This window comes from Echinops telfairi, unplaced genomic scaffold (genome assembly GCF_000313985.2).
Source record: "Echinops telfairi isolate 266 unplaced genomic scaffold, ASM31398v2 ScPeMD7_7457;HRSCAF=8495, whole genome shotgun sequence".
Taxonomy (NCBI): Eukaryota; Metazoa; Chordata; class Mammalia; order Afrosoricida; family Tenrecidae; genus Echinops; species Echinops telfairi.
The window spans coordinates 28,010,912-28,018,326 of NW_022111357.1; the positions used below are offsets into that span (position 1 = coordinate 28,010,912).

Below are 7,415 nucleotides of genomic sequence, written 5' to 3' on the forward strand. Positions count from 1 at the left end.
TGGATAGGTGGGTTGGTGGATGGGTGGATAGGTGGGTGGGTGGGTGGATGAACACAATTGAGAAAGAAGAGCAAAAAGCTTGAGGGCAATAGCCACACACACTCTTGGCCACCCCATCCCCTCAGAGAAGCCGGAAGGAAGCTGGATTCAATCCTCTGCTAATTGGAAAATTCCCTGGCAAAGATTGCGGGAAAGCAGAGTGGACGATGTTGATTTTTAGGGCAGGGAAAAGGGAGTGTCATGTGGGCAGTAAACTTTCAGATCGCTTAATAAAAACAGCAGCAGCGTAGAGGCCCATCAAACATTTTTCCTCTTCCCAAAAACCTCCTCTTTGCCAGGGAATTTAATCTGCTCCATCCTGAATCGTATTTTCCTTTGAACTGGGGCAGCCACCAATGCGCCCAGTGTTTGAACTCTGTGCTCTGGGCGCCTACGGTTCAACCTGAGAACAGGGTATCCCTGGACTCTGTAGCAGGGGTGTCACTTGGGGCAGGGCTGCAGACCCCACTGGTGACACTGTCAGAGGGGTGACACCAAAGTGACCGTGCACAGTTTTGGTGCCACATTTGTGCAGAAATGTATTTTTTTAATACAAAAATATCCCTGTAGTTAACTCAAGCACCAAGGTGGCATAATAGGTGATGCTATGGGCTGCTAACCACAGGTCAGCGGTTCAAAAGCCCCAGCTGCTCCACAGTAGAACCATGAGGTTCTGATCCCGTAAAGAGGCAGTCTCAGCAACCATGGGGCAGGTCCACCCTGTCCTAGAGCATCGCTACGAGTCAGAATCGACCCGATGGCAGCGAGTATTTAACTCTAACCATGAAGCGCAGCCGACATCTATCCACTGACCTACGAGCATAGACTTTAGGCTCCTGTGCTTTTCGAGCCTTCTAATATGCTCCGATCAGAGCTGTCATTATTACCCAATGACACTGATGCGTGGAATTGCACACACTCCTAGTGTGTCTCCACACACTCCTAGCACACCCTGGGGTTGGAGCAGCTGCAGGTGTTTTTGTCATCGATTCTGTCTCCACCCATCAGAGAGGAGGGCTTCCCCGTGGCATTTCTGAGGCGGTAAATCTTCAAGGAAGCAGATGGCCACATCCTGGAGTGTTTTAGCTACAATATTGTGGTGATTCGTATGTATGCACATCAATAACTTTTTTGAGATTGAAGTAGTCCTCAAAATAAAGAAGGGAGAAAGCCCAAGAACTAAATCGGGTTGTCCTCCCACAAGGAAGACTTTACAAGAACAGCAGTGTTGTCCATCCTTCCAGAATCCAAGAAAGGTTATATACTTGAAACCCATCTGCAACTATAAGGTGCCACGTGTTATTCTATGATGAGAATTGGGACTAAACATCGCTAAGGGTAAGGTGTGGTCTGGTACAGGTGGAGGTCCGTGGGTGGCATCACAAGTCACAGCTCCGGGTGACCCCTACCTGGTGGGGGCACTGCCCCCAGGAGTAGAGCTGAGAGTCATCCCCAATCCATGGCCTGGGTTCTAGGAAGAACTCAGAGTGGTGGAGTGCCCACGCGGACACTGAAACGTGGGAGGGTTTGTCTGTAGCTAATGGAAGAGATCACAGGCTGAACCACAGCACCTTGGACCTGGTGAATTTGGATCCAAGGCTTCAGCCAGCCAGTCCGTTGTATTCTGGGCAGGATCAGTGAGGAGCTGGCGCCCTGGCCAGAGCCTCCGGCTTCTCCTTTTCTGCGGAGAGGAGCTCCCAGGATGAGAAAGCCCCGCCTCCTAGGAGAGCAAGCTTGGGGCTCGTGGCCCAGTGTGGGGTTTCCAGGACTTGAAGGAGAAGGAGAAAGGACAAGGCTGCCACGTGTCACCCCTAACCCACTCAGAGACGTCCAGGAGTCTGAACGGAACATGTCGCGGAGCCCAGGACGGCACCACGAGGCATCCTGCCACCCTGAAACCAGACATCGACAGGCTCTAAGGGGGACTGAGCAGGCCTTGGTGCCAAGGGCCCCGCCTTCCTTTCACCAAGCTCTTACTAGAAGTCGGCCACGGGGTCAGGGCTGCTTTGCCAGAGCCCACCCACTGAATCCTACTAATCAGTCACCATCAGCAGGGGGAGCCCTGGCAGTAGGGTCAGCAGTTTGAAACCACCCGGAAGTGGCATGGATTCGGTAGCAGGGAGAGAACCAGCAGAGTCAATGGCTCCCTTCACGGAGAAACGGAGTCCCTCTCAAAACCAAACTCTCCATCATCAAGTCCATTCCAACTCGTAGCGGCTAGAACCGTCCATGTGGGTTTCCGAGACTTAACTCTTCACAGGAGTAGAAAGCCCCATCTTTCTCCCAGGGAGCAGCTGGTGGTTTTGAACTGCGGGCCTTGCAGCGAACAGCCCAATGGGTAACCAATACGCCACCGGGGCTCCTCTTGTGGAGGCCCCAGATGGAGAAAACTGCTAAGCACTCAGCGTGGAAGCAAAGGGTTGGCAGTTTCTAACCCACCCAAATCCCCGGAAGAAAGGCCCGGCGACCTGCTTCCCAAGCTGGACATGAAGCCCAGCACTGCTCAGCAGGACTCTGGGTGGCCGTGAGGTGGAACCACCTTGATGAGATGGGTTAGCTCCCATTTTACAGTGACGTAAACTACCACTCAGGGTGGGGTGCAAACACACACCCTCAGAAGGGGCAGACCTGGGATAAGGACTGTATCTTCCGTTCACCAAACCGGTCCATTCTGACTCACGGGCACCCCCTGCGCCAGGCAGACCTGTACTCCACGGCTGATAGTTTTCCACAGTGGATGGCCAGGCCTCTCCTCTGAGGCACTTCGAGGTGGTCTCAAACCTCTGACCTAAAGGTTAGCAGCGGAGTGCCTTTATCATGTGCACCACCCAGGACTTCAGCCAGGTGCCCTTGGCAGCAAAGGGAGAAGGGTTTACAAGCTGCCCTGAGTTACCTCCCAGAGGAGAAGCAGGTTCTCATGCAGCTGGCTCCAGTCTTTGCCTGTCTGGGTGTTCCAGAAGCAAACTGGAAGGTCCCTGCATTCCTGGGCTCCCTGGGGTTTGTGGGAGGAAGGAGGAAGAGTGGGCAGGGAGCCCAGAGGGCAGTGCTGGGCCTTTCATTCAAGGAAGCCAGAGACTCCCAGAGCTGGAAGCAAGCACCCTTTGGACCCTTCCAAGCCAATCTCTTCCTTTCATAGTGCAGGGGGAAACGAAGGCCCAGAGAGAACAAAGGACTTGGTCAAGGTCAAGGTCACACAGGCTTGGTGAACTGAGCAGGTGCCAGAGGCAGCCTCCTGGCTCCCAGCCCACCTGGGATCCCTCTGGTACTCATTTCACTGAGCCATGACATTGGACCCCCTTTATTAGCATGGATGCTTATCAGATTTCATTAGAGCGTGCTCAGAGGAGAGAGGAGGGTGAGGGTCAAATGGGGAGGGGGTGGCTCTCTGCCTCCCTCCCTCTCTGCCTTCCTCCCAGTGAGGACCGCAGCCCTGTCTGCAGTGACTGTGCTGAGGACAGGGTTGGGCTGGGTTGGAGGAGGGTCGGGTTACCTGCTCAGCAGGCCCCAGGCTGGCCAGGGGAGCTCCCTCGTTTCCTGCTCCCTGAAACAGGGACAGCACTCAGGCGGTCTCTTCCATTCTGAAGCACGGTGTCTGGCTCCTGGTCAGAACCACAACACTTGCCCCAGCCCCACCCGTGACCTTGAGAGCGTTACTTCACCACCTAGAGTCTCAGCTTCCCCGCCAGAAAGCGTGGCCTGTGAGCTCTGTCCGTTCTGTGAGCATGGCCTGTGAGGATGAAATGTCAGACTCCTGGGAACAGCGGGGCCCAGATGCCACGGCATCAATGGCTTCTCTCTACCCTGCTGCACACTGGCTGTGGTTTGTACAGGCAGCCACGTAGGATTGTGGTCACCTCCAGGATGGACTAGGATGAGGGCCTGGCCAGGCCCAGGCCCTGCCCCCAAGGGGGTGGCCCAGGCCCCTGAAAAACCACAACTCACCTGGGTCCTGAGGATCTCTGAGGCAGAAACAAGAAGACCAGAACCATGGCTGGAGCATCCCACCACAGCCTGGCCCGGCCTGGCCCGAGGGTGGACAATAAGAGCTTGGTATGGGCGTCGGCCAAGCTGGGCTTTGGAGGGTGATTTGGATAATGTGAGCATTTCATTACCACAGAGCGACTGCATGACCCTGGCGGAGCGGCCTCGCCTCTCGTCTTCGAAATGGGGGCACGTGGTGCCCACCCCTGGCAGTGCTCACCAACTGAAATGCAGCCGTGCTGGCAGTGCTGTTGCCAGATGGCTTTCAATCAGAAAGACACCCACCCCCCGTAACCCCGTGGAACAGCCCCCGTAGGGGTCCCGCCATGTAACTGAGGAACACCCCCCCGACCCCACCCCCGTAGGGGGCCTGGGCTGTAATTACACAGGCGCAGGCTGTGAGCCTTCTTCCTCAGAGCCACGGGTGAGCCTGGTCTGCCAGCAGGGCTTAACCAGTGTGCCATCAGGGCCCCTGGAGCAGTAGACCAGCTGCCAGGGCGGCTGTCTTCAGAGGCAAGGGAGAAGACCTTAGAACCCTCTCACCACACGATTCCCTGGAGAAGAGGCCCTGGAACTAAGGGGATGCCGGGGGCTGCTTCTGTCACCTCCAGCTAGTGGGGAGGTGGCTGCGGCCAGACTCATCACTCCGGACAAGCTCCAAGGTCCCACTGACTGAAGAAGAGACCCATCGCGAAGGACTCACTGCTCACGTCCCACCAGGAGCACCCACCCCTTGGGGAGCGCACAGGAGCAGGTGCCTGACATTTCATTTCTGCCCCCGCGTTGGAAGGAAGCGCTTCCCGCACCCACCCCTCACCCCCGTGCTCTGCCAGGAGCTGCCTTTCCAGTGAGGCGACCCTGACTGCTCGTCACCAGGGGCCCTTGGGTATCCAGGCAAGACAGGGCACAACGTGAAAGACCCCAGGCCCCTCTTGCTCCCTCCCGCCTCGTCTTCACCTACTGCCCCCCTTGGCCCTGCCCAAGGGGGTCCACAGAAATCCTTGGCAGCTGTGTTTGGGGTTAAGGTCATGGGCCAGCAGCTTTGCACACTCTCTGCAGAACCCACAGCCACCGGGGGTGGCTGGCCATTTGTCCTAGCCGCTGGTCACAGGGCCGCCTGAGGCTGAGAGTGACCGCCACACACCTGGAACAGGTGAAAACCTCCAGAGCCACAATTGTCGCAGGTCCATGGGAGACTAGCCAGCAAGGACACAACATCATCCAGCCATGTTCCCTCACAGCCTCAGGAGCCTCCTGACCAGCAATAAGTCTCTGGAGCAAAGCCAGGCTAGTAAGAGCTCAGGCGGACTCCAGACCACACTCCGCTTGTTCAAGTCTTGGCTCCACTCTCCACACTGGGAAATCTTGAGTAAGTTACTTAGCCTCTCTGTGTCTGTTTCCCCCACTACAAAACAAGGCTGGCCACGATCCCACGGCCTCACCCTCCCCCCCGGGCCGTGGGGAAGATTTGCTTAGTCAGCCAAGTGTTCCACACCAAGTAGCGCTCAGTGGCCATCAGGCTATCATGCTGCAAACGCTAGGCCACACACAGGAAAGAGGCTGCCCCAGAGGAGTGAGCGCTCCATCGCTGGAGGTATTCGAGTGGAGGTCTAACCAGTCTCCGGGCCAGGGATGCAAGATCAGGACTGCCTGAGTGACCTTTGAAAGGTTCCCGCCCCTGAGCCCCTAAAGTCACTCCCAGTGAAATGGCACGCGCTCCACTCACCCCTCAACTCAGCCAGGAAACAACAGGGGCTTGGGCAGCACCAGGTGGAAAATGGGGGCATGGGCAGACAGAGGCAGGAGCAGGCAGGGAGGGGTGAAGGAGCGAAGGGGCACTGGGCAGGGAGTCCTCGGTTAAGTTCTGGCTTCCGGCGCCCCCTCTGACACTCGCTTACTCTGTGACCTTGTGTCACTTCCTCCCTTTGAGCCTCAGTTTCCCCGTCTGTAAAATGACGAGGTTGAACTCGGCGTTCCTTGAGGCTGTCGGGAGCTGTTGCTGTCCGCCTCCGGGGCCCCAAGAAGGGAGTGGGAGAGTCCCCACGCTGTGCACTCGAGTCCTGGAGACTCTTTGAACTCCCCAGTCCACATCCCACGTCTCCCTGACCCCGCCCCACAGTGTGACCGTGAGGGTCAGGGCCACGTCCACCCAGGCTGCCAGCAGAGTTCTCCTCGCCACACTGCTCACAAGGCATCCCCAAGCCCTGCCACCATCTGGAAAGGGGCCGGATGTCCCTGGGCCCGGTGCCCAAGGGTGTCACTCCCCTTTCTGACCCCTGAGGGACCTCCAAAGGGTCCTCCCCCGACTCTGTGAAGAACAGAGACATATAAAAACCAAGACTGACCTGGATTCTGGACAGTTCTCCTCCAGCCCTCGGGGCAGCAGGGGGTGAAGTGAGACCGGCAGCCCCTACAGGTGGGGAAGGGCCCCTCCGGGAGGACGTGGCAGCTGGCAAGGCAGGTAGGAGCCCAGGGGTCTGGTGCACTGACTTCCCAGGCTGGGCATGCGGAGAACCCAGGTATGTGAGTCACGCACCTGCCAGACCTGCCGGGCGGGCGGGCGGAGGGCGGGTAAGCAAGCGGGGCGGGTAGGAGGCGGCTCCTACAGCCCAGGAGGAAGAGCAGTGAGTCCAGCTGGGCCCGGGCTCCCGGCTGGGCAACCCCTCAGCCAGGAAGTTGGCAAGGGGAAGGGAAGAGGGGAGGAGCTGAGGACGGTCATGCCTCTCAAGGGACTGCATGCTGGCAGCTGACCGCCAGGCCTGGGAAGGAGTGTGGGACAGGACTGGCCGGCTGCCCAAGAACCAGGGCCCCTGAAGCCAGCGAAGATGGACATGCACATTGGTTTGAAATCAGAAAGACCCAGGTCTGATCCCTGCCTCCTACAGTTGTGACCTCCTCTGCCCAGCCTCCTCCATCTCCCCCTCCCTAACCCGGGTGCTAACAGTCCCTCTCTGAAGGGGCTTCTCGTGCAGGGCGCATTCACAGCGCTGGCATGTTGGGGACAGGCAGCACACAGTGTCCTTGCTGACAAGGGCCCCTCTTCAGGAAGGCAGAAATATGGATGTGCTCGGGAGACTGGCCAAAGTGGCACTCCTACTGCCCACATGCGCCAGCCTTGGATTTTAGGCAAACATCTTTGGAGCAGATTAAATGCATCAGCACCTGGACTCCAGGGAAAAATCCTGCACCCATAGCATGGACTGCACCCGTGCTATGTGTCCATGCCTGGTGAGCCCAGGGCCCTCAAAGAGCCCACGGTCAGCGGCCAGCTCACACTCACTCGGGTTTCACAGCAGAGCCAAGCTGGACCCTGCTCCACTTTCACTATGACCCCAGCTTGACCCTCAAAGGCTTAGGTCAGGGGTCAACAAATTATGACCCGTGGGCCAAATCCA

The 7,415-nt window shown here is 57.6% G+C and overlaps 1 protein-coding gene across 1 annotated transcript in view; it reads right to left on the bottom strand.

The window, feature by feature from the left end:
* ARHGEF10L (Rho guanine nucleotide exchange factor 10 like) overlaps positions 1–6,449 on the bottom strand; it is a 160,968-nt gene extending 154,519 nt beyond the window's left edge. The window contains exon 1 of the mRNA XM_045298944.1: positions 6,366–6,449. The gene's annotated coding sequence lies outside the window, so the exon portion shown is untranslated. The remainder of the gene's footprint in view (positions 1–6,365) is intronic.
* Positions 6,450–7,415: the final 966 nt, after the last annotated feature.